General features: G+C 35.7%; 1 protein-coding gene and 1 long non-coding RNA gene across 7 annotated transcripts in view; one reads left to right on the top strand and one right to left on the bottom strand.

Annotated features, from left to right (window-relative positions):
- Nucleotides 1–12,854, top strand: part of SIDT1 (SID1 transmembrane family member 1) — a 214,118-nt gene that overhangs the window by 71,473 nt on the left and 129,791 nt on the right. The window lies entirely within an intron of this gene.
- LOC141507133 (uncharacterized) overlaps nucleotides 1–12,854 on the bottom strand; it is a 67,628-nt gene that overhangs the window by 47,637 nt on the left and 7,137 nt on the right. Inside the window, exons 2-3 of one of the 2 annotated variants that reach the window (XR_012474083.1) lie at nucleotides 6,533–6,676; nucleotides 383–798 (exon numbers count right to left, since the gene is read on the bottom strand). This is a non-coding gene — a long non-coding RNA (uncharacterized LOC141507133). Of the gene's footprint in view, nucleotides 1–382; nucleotides 799–6,532; nucleotides 6,677–12,854 lie in introns of those variants that run through there. The other variant, XR_012474084.1, reaches the window with a different exon arrangement.

The following is a 12,854-nucleotide window of genomic DNA, read 5'->3' on the forward strand; positions in this document are numbered from 1 at the left end:
TAACATACAAAATTTGACTATTTTCCCAACCTCCTTTTTCTCCCTCATCCAAGAATGAAAAAATGTTTCTCCAAACATAAAATCATATGACTTCTTCTACTGTTCTCTTGCATGTCTGATACCCAAGAAAGAATTCCAAATTGTGAAAATTTTTCAAAATAGGTCCTTAGGAAAATAAAATCTATTAACTTTTATCTATAAACTACTAAAAAGAACCATTTAACATAAACTTCTTGTGGAGGTTTATGAAATCCAACTACACAGCTATGAAATCCCTACCTACCACAGATGTTAGATGCAATCTCTTGGTCAGTGTTCACAAAGCCATACAGGCACTGTTAAATACCTAGGTTTTAGGGGAAGATAACCAATATTTTCATTGAAATGTACCCTGGAATGTCATCTGGCTACCAGTATTCACTATGTGTAGGCACTGGGATGACAATGTGCTAATTGCTGGAGACATAAATAAGAAAAAAAAAGACAGACCCTGCTCTCAAGAAGCTTACCATCTAATGAGGGGATTTCAGTTAAAAAAAAAAAAAGGAAACTTTTTCAGTGAGGGGAGGATACCAGGGTGTACCTTGCAGAGAAGATGGTATTTAGTGAAATCAAAACCAAGCAAAATCAAGAATGGAAAGTGAGCTGGCAAGTCTGGCAAGCTCAGACCCTTCTATAAAGGAAAGTATTGGGAGAAGTGGCTGCTCTACTGTTCAGTGGAGAGGAGAGAGGTATCCCAGGGAGGTAAGGAGGTGAAACAACCATCATGATGATGAGATTTCCAGTGATCAGTCCATCCTAGGGGAAAGCAAGAATGGAGAGCTAGTTGGATAGAGTGGTAAATAGTTTCCCCTAAGGTCATGAAGATAGGGATAGTGGGATTTGAACTAAAGCCCTCTAATTTTTGCCTGTGACTCTGGACTCCTGAAAGTCTCCATTCATTTACTAGTCAAAATGTTACGGTCTCCAATTCTTCCCTAAAAACTTAGGGCTGAACTAGTTCAATTCCATTCACCATTGATTAAGTAAGAATTCTATCCTAGACTTTGTACTGGGTGCTGGATATAAAATGACAAAAAATGAAATGCCCTCTACCCCCAAGGAGCTGGTCATGGTGAATACAATATATGAAATAGTGAGTAGATATAAAGGGATAAGAAGAAATTTTGACAATATTTTGACAATATATGAGAAAGGGTGATTCACAAAGATCCTGGAAGAAGCAAAAGGCAGTGGGATAAAGGGATAAAAGATGTTGAAGGCAAAAAGACAAGCCTCAGTGTCAAGCAATACCTCTTCCTTTCTGATAGGAAAGGAAGGTAAGAGGAAGTACTGACATTGTCATTTATGATTTCTTGCAGTATCTAGAAGTAATAGTAATATTGCACAATGATCACCTGTGAATGACTTTGCTATTTCCAATAATACAAAGATCCAAGACAATTCTGAGAAAGAACTGATAAAATCTGAATGTAGATCAAAGCATATTGGTTTATTTTATTTTTCTTGGTTTTTTTGTCTGTATTTTCTTTCAGAACATGATTAATATGGAAATAGGTTTTGAATAACTGCACATGCATAACCTTTATCAAATTTCTTGTCTTCTCAATGATAGGGGAGGGGAGTATGAGAAGGAGGTTGGAGTTCAAAATTGTAAAAAACAAAGGTTAAAAATTTTGACATGTAATTGAGAAAAAAATGATATATTAAAATAACTATGCACCATCCCTGGAGTCAGGAGTACCTGGGTTCAAATCCAGTCTCAGACACTTAATTACCTAGCTGTGTGGCCTTGAGCAAGCCACTTAACCCCATTTGCCTTGCAAAAACCTAAAAAAAAACTATGCCCAGGCTAGTAGTTTTGGGGCATATTTGGTCAGTTTAGATTTGTTACCAGGAAAGCATATTTGGTTTACTATTGGGATGGCTAACATAATGATAAGACAAATTAACAATTATATGATTGTATCAAAAAGTGCAGAAATATTTTTTCTGCTAAAATATAATATACTATTATTAAAGAACAAATACAAAAATATTTTAATAAAATTTCAAGGATTTTTTAAAAATCATGACTTTAGGTAGCCCATTGATTATTTTTATTTTGCAAGGCAAGTGGGGTTAAGTGGCTTTGCCCAAGGCCACACAGCTAGGTAATTATTAAGTGTCTGAGACCAGATTTGAACCCAGGTGCTCCTGATTCCAGGGCCAGTGCTTTATCCACTGCACCACCTAGCCACCCCTAGTCCATTGATTCTTTTTTTTATCCTTACTTCATTTGTTTTTTTGTTTGTTTGTTTTTGGAGAGTGGAGGCAGCTAGCTCACCTAGCTGGGGTACTAGACCTGGAATCCAGAAGACTTCCAAATTCAAACCTGACCTCAGACACTTACTAGCTGTGTACCCCAGCAAGTAACTTAACCCTGATTGCCTCACTTTCCTCATTTGTAAAGTGAATTAAAGAAGGAAATGGCAAACCACTCTAGTATTTTTGCCAAGAAAACTTAAATGGGGTCATTGAAGAGTTGCACATGACTGAAAAATGATTGAACAACAACTTTTTAAAAAAAAAACTTTTTTTCAATGTAAAAATTTTTTTTAGAAATTCATTTAAAAAGTTTTTGAGTTCCAAATCTAATCCTTAACTCCCTCCCTCCCTCCCTCCCTCCTTGAGAGGGCAATTTGCTATAGATTATACATGTGAAGTCATGCAAAACATTTCTATACTGAGGCCATTGATTCTTTTTTTTTTAAGTTTTTGCAAGGCAATGAGGTTAAGTGGCTTGCCCAAGGCCACACAGCTAGGTAATTATCAAGTGTCTGAGGCTACATTTGAACTCAGGTACTCTTGACTCCAGGGCCAGTGCTCTATCTACTGCACCACCTAGCCACCCTGAGACCATTAAATGATCTTAAATGATCTTTCCTTGACCTGTTTTATGGGTCAATCATTTTTGGTATAATCTATCTTACATTTTCTGCTTTTTTTCCTGTCTTTTGATTTTGTTCCCAGATTTTTTGATGCCTCATGGAGTCATTGTACTTTCTTGGGTTTATTCTAGTTTCTATGATAAGAATTACTACTTTCCTCTCTAAGCTATTTATTTTCCTTCCAATTCTTTTTTAGAGTCTTTGTAAAAAAATCCATTTTTTTCCATTTAAGTCTGTGCTCCTTCACTTTGGGGTTGTCTAGCTCTACCAATAATTTTTAATATTACTTGGTATCTTCTTTTGTTTACTCATCTCTCCAGCATTAGAACTTGAAATAGGACCCTACTTTACACTAAAAACAGTGTCTGCATTTTTGAATGAGGTGGTCAACCCTGCTTGGTCTGGACCTGTGTCCTAGGCGTTCCTGCTCTAACTTCCACCTTTTAGAGTTACTCCCACCCCTGAATCTTTGAGGTTCAGAGTTGTAAACTTTCAGGGCTTTCTCATGAGAAGTTATTAGGGAATCTCAGAACCCTTGTGGGGCGGGGAGGGGGGATGTGCTGGACTGAGTGCTGTCATCTGATAATTGGGAACTTTTCTCACACTCTAAAACTTGAAAAGTTCCCAATCTAGGGGTTTCTGATCCCTGTGGGTTTTCTTAGGGAATCTTTAATAATCTTGCTGCCTTTTGACCCCCAAGCCTTGAAGGCCATTAATGTTTTTGGTCCATCTCTAGTTTTTGTTGAGTGATTGTGAGATTATTTGACTGTGCCTATAATTAATGACTCTGTGTGTGTGTGTGTGTGTGTGTGTGTGTGTGTGTGTGTGTGTGTACTTCAGGGGTAGCAGAATTAATTTCTCATTATAGTTTTTTAAAATTATTATTTGGGGGCGGCTAGGTGGTGCAGTGGATAAAGCACCGGCCCTGGAGTCAGGAGTACCTGGGTTCAAATCCGGTCTCAGATGCTTAATAATTGCCTAGCTGTGTGGCCTTAGGCAAGCCACTTAACCCCATTGCTTTGCAAAAACCTTAAAAAAAATAAAAATAAATAAAATTATTATTTAGTTTGGTATTCAGATTTTTGCTAGAGTAAATTTATTTATTTATTTTTGTTTTTGCAATGTAATGGAGTTAAGTGGCTTGCCCAAGGTCACACAGCTGGGTAATTATTAAAGGTCTCAGGTCAAATTTGAACTCAGGTACTCCTAACTCCAGGACACATACATGCTCTTTCCACTGCACCACCTAGCTGCCCCAAGAGTAAATTTATGATGGCTGGGTGGACTACCTCTATACAGTCAGTTATTTTGACTGGAAGGCTATATGTAGAATCTTATTTGAAAGGGATCTTAGAGGCCATCTAGTCCCAAACTAAACCAGTACATGAATGTTTTCTATAATATCCCTAACAATTAGTCATACAACCTATTTATGATCCATGAATCTCATTTCATTTTGGAAACCTCTAGAAAGGTTTTCCTTGTGTCAAGCTGAAATCTACTCCCCTGAAATTTTCATCTTTTGGTTCCCCAGGATTTAACAAAACAATTATAATAATCTTTTTAGGGGGCAACTAGGTGGCACAGTGGATAGAGCACTGGCCCTGAAGTCAGGAGTACCTGAGTTCAAATCCGACCTCAGACACTTAATAATTACCCAGGTGTGTGGCCTTGGGCAAGCCACTTAACCCCATTGCCTTGCAAAAAAAATCATCTCTTCAGGATTAGGAAATTTGCTTTGTTTATTACCCTTCCCTTCCTATTAGCCCACCTTCTTTCCTATCACCTAAATGTCCTTTAAAAAAATTTGACAATCTTTTTTTAGAAGGTAGGTTTTAATAAAGGAATTGGAGATGATATCTTAGTAGAATCATGGTATTAGACAAGAATAGGTAGTACTTAAATTTTCTGAGACTGAAAATTATTTGAGGGAAGAAACTAAGACATTTTCATTTTTATATTTTCAGGGCTTAGCCCTGAATAACCTTTGTAGGCACTAAATAAATGTTTATTCAATCAAATTGAAATACCAAAATTAAAATTTGTATAATTTGCAACTTTGACCTTAAACTGACCATGAAACTTGATTACTAAGTTAAGCCAATAGACAAATGGTTCATGTTTTAGAACAATATTCTGTGATATAGTTAGGCATTTACATTAAAAACTCCAAAATACATTTTCAAATCTAGATACAATAGTTTCCATTAAAATACCTAGTCTAAATGTCAGTTAATAATGTTCCCATCACAGGAGCAGTAAGGTGGCTTAGTGGATAGAGCACTGGCCCTGGAGTCAGGAGGACCTGAATTCAAATCCAACCTCAGACACTTGATAATTGCCTAGCTGTGTGACCTTCAGCAAGTCACTTAACCCCATTGCCTTGCAAAAACTAAACAAATAAAAAAATAAAAAATGTCCCCATTACAAAAAGTCCTTGCTTTGATTTAATAATAAACAACATTTGGTCTATTTCAACACACATAAAAATGAAGTGATAGTTAGGAGGTTCTTATGAGATAGCCAAATGTTTATTACAAAAATCCATAATTCACTACCTCCTGTCACCTGTCAGTTGAAATATACAGCAGATCTTTGGAGCAGACTGCAGGATTTTCTTTTTAATTTCCTTCCCCTAATAAAGAAATATTCAGAAATTTGAGTTTTGATAAATTAAATGTCAAGGTCAGAATTTTATCATTTCATTCTCTTCTTTTTTATTTTTTATAGTGTGCTGAATCTGATTCAAGGTTGTTCCCTAGTAGTTTGATCTGATATTGGAACGACAATGAGTAGGACCAATGCTAGGAATATCACAACCATAGAAAAAGATGATGATGATACCTCTGGTATAGTCACTGGTTCTTCTTTATGAATCAGAATTATCTGTAGTAAGGCAGGCAAAATTTCTCCATTTTTCCTAGTACCAAAGGAGAGTTTTTGATTGTACCAGTTCTGTTCTCAGCAATGTATGGACTACTTGGTCAGACACATGACCAGGACCCTAGAGTCAGTGTAGATGAAGTTCTTATCCAACTCATCCTTCGGGGTGTCTCAGATATTATGTAGCTCACCACTCAGGCCACTGGGAGGACTTTCTCTAGAAAGTGTGTCCAATCTGCAGCCCCCAAAGCCCATTCATGCAGCATTATAACATTTTGTTACACTCATTAATAATATGGGTTATATTGTAGTCATGAATAGACATTAAATTCCATGTTTTATTGGATTAAATCAGCCCAAAAGAGCTAAAAGGTTGGACACCCATTCTCAAGGTACCCTATCAGATTAAGGGCATATCTCTTTGCATAGCATTATCAATAAAGTGTTCGTCCGGTGCAGACTCTCATAGGTAAGAGATCACTGAACTACAAAGAGTCAAAGCATCAAGGTCTGCACTGGTCTTTGACTAAGATATGTACCTGTTGAGGACACCAATGCCCAAGGGACCAGAGAGAGAACAATTATACCATTTCTTTTTAACAATAGAAGCCAAATGAAACTGCTCATCATAGTAAAGAGGCCATCCTTCATTATTCAATTCATAATGGGAAGTTCTGGTCAATGAATGTAATGATTCACTCCAAGGACTCTGTACTCACCTTAGATAGGAAACCTTCTTGCCTCCATGTGGAAACACTGTCCCCTCAATTTCTTCATGTTAGACATTAGTAGAGGGTGTGGTGATTGGTGGCACCTTGGGATATCCACAAAGTCTGAAGGATCCCTTCTCCAAATGGGTAGACCTTTTTATACCATAGATAATCAAAAAGTTAGATCCTTATAGCTTAAGGCCACCAGAAGACTGTGTCGATAGTAAGAGGCTTGTACCTTAGCCCCCTAAATCAGTTAAGTCTTAGGAACACTTTCTTGGATTTTTGGGAAAAAGAACTAACCTAACCTTCATGGCAGAGACAGGAACAGAAAAAAACATGGGCAGCAGAATATCTATGTTTTTCACAATATTTTTATGCACGACTTGCTTTTCTCCAAACCCAACCCAGTCCAAAGAACAGAAATCATAATAAATGAACTGAATGAATGGGGCTCCCAAAGTAGTAAAGTTCCAGGAATACACCTCGACCTCCTTCCCCTTAAAGATAACAATCCTATAGTTAAATGCTTAGGTCTGCTACTGGGAGAAGGCTGTGGTAGGGGGCCAATTTATGACAGCATTTGGCTTCTACCCTGAAGCAGTGCAAAGAGAAAAAAATAATCACTTGATTTTCTCTCCTGCCGGAACATTATGATTCATTTCTAGTGGAGGCAAGGGGACATCTGTTGTGATTTAAAAAGATGTAACTGTAAAAATTACACAATAACATTTTGATTTAGGACAGAATTTACCAAATCTACATCTCAGTTTGCACTCCATACATTAAAGCACTTGTAATTCAGTTTTACGAATTTATATTAGTAAAAGTTGGAAAAATGCATCAATTTTTTTCCTTTTAGGCTCTTGGCAACCCTTGATTATTTGTGGAATTGTGAATGTTTAGAAATGACTATTCCTCTTTATGGTTTTTTCATACTTTTGTTTCCTCATATACGGTATCAGAAATATTACTGTAATATAATAGGTTTATAGTTTTAGGAGTTTTGTGATAAAATAGCAAATGTCCTAAAAATGTAGTTCACATTTTCAAAGCAATTTTAATCATAACTAGAACTCTAGTAGAGCTATTCGGGAACACACCCAGCCCTAAGGAAATTTTTGCTGTTGATTTATTTAAATTAAATCAACTATCTCAACAAGTTTTAGCCTGTTTGCTTCTCTTTAGAATCAGGTGTCTGAGATGGAAGACAGCTAATGATAAAACTTAGTTGTTAGAGTGTAATAAAGCATTTCTAAAGAAACTTCCCATTTTTATGTGATTAAGGGCTTTTTCCTTTAAAAAATTAAATATAAACATAATAACTAAAGCAGTCAAATAAAATTGGGGGGGAATCCTTCAAATCTATAATCTGATCAATAAAATTTGAAATTCATGCCTACCTAACTACCATATACTTCTTTTACCCATATCTTCCCATAAGTCTTTCACTGGATGTCCAACCAACTTTCTACCAGCCTTCTTGGTTTTCTCTTGAGAATAACAATGGAGCACATAAATTATCTATTGTCTATATCGCATATTTGCCACAACATCCTTCTATCTTCTGTTTTTGTTAAAAGAGATATTGATAAAGATATTCCAAGAGTATGCTCACCCATTTGTCACTGAACAAAGATCTCATATTTAGAGTACTACAACTAAATGAAAGTTTATAAATAGTCTAAAAACTATGTCAATTAAAATAGAATTTTATCTATTTGCCCCCCCCTAAATATTGCTGGCCTAGGGGTACCCACATCTCTGGTCACTCTTAAGGGACAAGGTATATCCAAATTTACTATCATCTTCACTTCTCATTAAATGCTATTTACACAAAAGAGCATTACAAATAGCAAATAGTAAGTAAACTTATTTATCCAAGCAAAACAGCAAATAGAAATTAGACAGATTAAAATAAAGCAGCAAATACACAAGAGTAAATGAGTTCTTCAGAGGAGATCAAAGTAAGACCTCAGATCAATCAAGACTTAATCACCCACTACACCCCCCCATCCCAAGAAGTTTTCTCTTCAAAATGTCTAAGGAAGCAAGGTGAGAATCAAGGGTATATTGAGGAACCAGTTTCCCCTAGAGGTCCACAACTACCAAAATCTTTCTCTTTTTCTTCTTTGGATGCCCCCTTGGGGGGCATCAAGCCATATGCATCACTTTCACCAGAAGCTCTGACAATTCTGACCCTCATAAAGATTCGCTGTTTCTCATCAGTATTCTCTCCTTCAACTAGGATCACCCATAAACAGTGGCATATAAAATAACAATCACAATAATAAAAACAAGCTTAGTTGGAAAGTCCAGTTAGAGATTTCATAAAGAGTGTACCAACAACTTCACTAAGAATATAATAGCATAGCTATTTTTTCACAATCCTACAAATATTGAATTTTGATGTTTTTAGTTACCTTTGCCAACTTGTTAAGTCTAATATAGACTAAATTTATATAGGACCTTGAGGTTTGGTAAAATGCACCTTCCTTGCAACAGTTGTGTGAAATACCACCATTGCTATTATCCATATTTTACAAATGAAAAAACTAAGGCCTAGGGAAGCCACATAACTAACAGTCAGAATTCAAACCCAGATCTTTCCTGATTCCTGGGATAATACCATGTTCCTTTTCATTGTGGAAAATAGTATCTCAAAGTTTCTTTAATTTGCCTTTCAATGATTTTCAAATGCTTAAGTTATTATTAATCATTTGTGACTTCTCCCCTGAGAGAGATTGTTCATAACTTGAGAGGTTTATTCAATATTGACTATTTTATTCTTATGCTTCATAAAGATTCTGAATGTCAAGTTTTTATCAGATATATGCATATATTATATATACCTTGATGATTATCCTTATATATTTTTATACTAAATATATATATAGTTCTAAATATATATAAAATTCCCTTAATTTTAAATAATCAGTCCTGTGAATTTTGTCCATAATAATTTACTTGTTCCTTTTGTGCAATATATTACAATGGTTTTCCTCTCTGCAACTAAGATAAATCTATCATTATTTTTCTTACCAATTTTTTTTAAGTTTTTTGCAAGGCAAATAGGGTTAAGTGGCTTGCCCAAGGCCACACAGCTAGGTAATTATTAAGTGTCTGAGACGGATTTGAACCCAGGTACTCCTGACTCCAAGGCCGGTGTTTTATCCACTATGCCACCTAGCTACCCCTTTCTTACCATTTTTAATGGCTTTTAAAAATACCTATATCCTTAATTCATTTGAAATTACTTGCAATATATGATATAGATATAACCATATATTTTGCTATTCTGATAACCAATTTTTATTGGATAGCAATCCTTATGCCTAATGTTGGTTTTATCTAATGGTAATATACTGTTTGCCTTTGGTGCTAATTTGAAATTGTCAATATTTTGTCATTGATGTATTTTTATGGTTTTTGAATCTAATATTTGAGTTTTATAATCACAATCATTGATTTTATAGCATAATTTGAAGTATGCTTGTACAAATCTCCTTTCTTCAATTTTAATAGTTTCTCTCGATATCTTTGTTTATTTTTTTTTCACGGATATTTTTCATTGTTTTAGCTAATTGTATGAAACATCCCTCCTTTACTGAAACAACATTAAATCAATATTGTTAATTTAGAAAATATTGTCATATTAACATTTTCAGCTATTACCTCAACTTAGCAACCTTTGTATCTGTCCAAATGGTTATATGATTAATTTTATGTTTTATGCATGAGTATTGATACATTATTATTTATTATATTCCAGATTATCTAATTTCTAGTACATATAGAAAAATCTTATGATACTCAAATTGATTTTTTTTAACTAAGTGACATCTAAACACTTAAAAGATTTCTTTCTTATTATGATAATTTTGAATGGCAATAATGATCTGGGTGCATGGAATTCTTAGTTCTTCCATGTTGGTGGTCAGTCAACAAGCATTTGCTAATCACTGCCACTCAGGTCCTATACTGTAGACTGAGGAGACAAAGAAAGTCCCAAGATAGTCCCAACTGTCAAAGAGCTCATAATCAAGTAACGGAGACAATATGTAAATAACCATATAAAAACAAGATTTAAGGATAGAGAGGGGGAAAAATGGGAATTCGTCTAAAGAAGGAAAGACTAGCATTAAGGGGATTCAGGAAAGGCTTCTTGTAGATGAGACCTGAAGGCAGCAGCTAGAGTGTGCAGTGGAAAGGGTGCTAGACCTACAGTCAAGAAGACGAGTTCAAATTTGGTCTTGACACTTATCAGTTGTGTGACCCTGGGCAAGTCACTTAACCCTATTTACCTCAGTTTCCTCAGCTGTAAAATAACCTGGGGAAGGAAATGGCAAACAACTCTAGTATCTTTGTCAAGAAAACCCCAAATTGGGTCATGGTGTATTGGCTGAAATGTCTCAAGAGGGGGGAAAAAAAAGGGAAAAAAAGAGAGGGGGGAAAAAAACAGCAAGTGAAAATGCTCCGAGTCAGGAGATGGAGTGTGAGGAACAGCAAGAAGGCCAATGTCACTGGTTTAAGGAATACATGGAGGGATTGGGTATAAAGTGTAAGAACTGTCAAGATAGGAGGGGGGCAAGTTATGAAAGGTATTAAGAACCAAACAAAAGATTTTCTCATGTATACTGGAGGCAATAGGAAGCCATTGGAATTAATAGGGGTTGACATGGTTATAGTTGTGCTTTAGGAAGATCAATTTGATATCTAGACTAGAGTGGGGAGAGACCAACCAGCAGACTATTGTATAGTCAAGCCATAAAGTGTTGAGGGCTTACACCAGGGTGATGGTAATATTGGAGGAAAGAAAGGGTATACAAAAGATGTTGTGAAGACAGAAATGACAGAATTTGACAAATGATTAGATATGGGAGGTGAAGGAGAAGCAAAAGATGATTCTAGTAGATTGTAAGCCCAACTGTCAAGGAGGATGGTGGTACCTTGTGTGGGATAAAAATCCACTTTAAAAAAAATAGAGAGACTCCTCTGAGCAAAAAGAAAAGTTTATTTTAACTTTTCTTGAGAAAAGGACATACTCCAAGTCTCACAAAGGTAGTGAAGATCAAGGAGCTGCCTGTCAAGCAAGATTATATGGCCTAGCACGATTCCCCCCCTCCCTAGCCCCCTCTCTTCCAACCTGATTGGTTGAGGTTTTCAGAATTACAATCTTTACGCAAAAAATCTACCCAGCAACCAAGAGAAGAAGAATAAAATATTACCTCACCATCCATATGGCGAGGGTATCAGAAGAAGATTTCTAATGACCTTCTATTAAATGAAATAATGTCTGAGTATGCAAGGTCTTCTAAGCTTAGCACTTATCAAACAAGGGAAGGCAGGCTACTGTTCTCACAATCCATTATCAAATAGGTGGCTAACTAAGAATGCAAGGTCTCTTTTCTGGAAATATTCCACTGTTTCACTCCCTAACAGAATCAGGAGGGTGTCTAACTGCGAATGCAAGGCCTCTCTCCCTCTTCTAAGAATAGTCTAAGGGTAATAATCTCTGTCTTTGTTTTAATGATTTTTAACCCTGAGAGGACTTCACTAGGAATATTAACTCTTAAGATGGAATATTCCACTCACCCTCTACAGCAGTAGTGAAATTAGCAACAAGATAACTCTTTAGGGAAACAATGAGTTCAGTTTAGAACATGATGAGCTTAAGATATCTATGAACTTTAAAATTCAAAATGTCTAATAAGCAATTGGGAGATGCAAGGTCAGGAGAGAGGTTAGAACTAGACAAATAAATTTGAGAATTATCTGTAGAGATATGGTAGTTCAATCCATTGGAACTGATGAGATTATCAAGTGAAATAATAATTATAATAATAATTATTATTATAGTAATATTTATAGCACACTATGCTAAATGCTTTATAAATGTTATCTCATTGGATACTCACATCAAACCCTGGGAGGTAGATACTATTATTATTCTCATCTTACATTTGAGAAAATTGAGGCAAATAGAAATGAAGTGACTTGCCCAGTGTTGCATAAGCTAATAATAATGTTTGAAGCTAGATTTAAAACTCGGGTCTTAATGACTCCAGGTCCAGGATGAATTCAATTCCTTGAACCCCTAGAGAAAAAGAGAACAGAGTCTTAAAGAACACCCATTGTTAACAGGCATGTCCTAAATGAAAACCCTATAAAGACCAAGAAGCAATTTGTCAAACAGGTAGGAAGATAGGAAAGAACAGTGTCTGAAAAAATCTAGAAAAAAAAGAGAATATCAAGGTGAAGAAATGATCAATACTGTCAATAGCTGCAGAGAGACCAGAAAAGAAATAGGAGTAAGAAAAGACCATTAGAT

This window comes from Macrotis lagotis, chromosome 1 (assembly GCF_037893015.1).
Source record: "Macrotis lagotis isolate mMagLag1 chromosome 1, bilby.v1.9.chrom.fasta, whole genome shotgun sequence".
In the NCBI taxonomy this organism is placed as follows: Eukaryota; Metazoa; Chordata; class Mammalia; order Peramelemorphia; family Peramelidae; genus Macrotis; species Macrotis lagotis.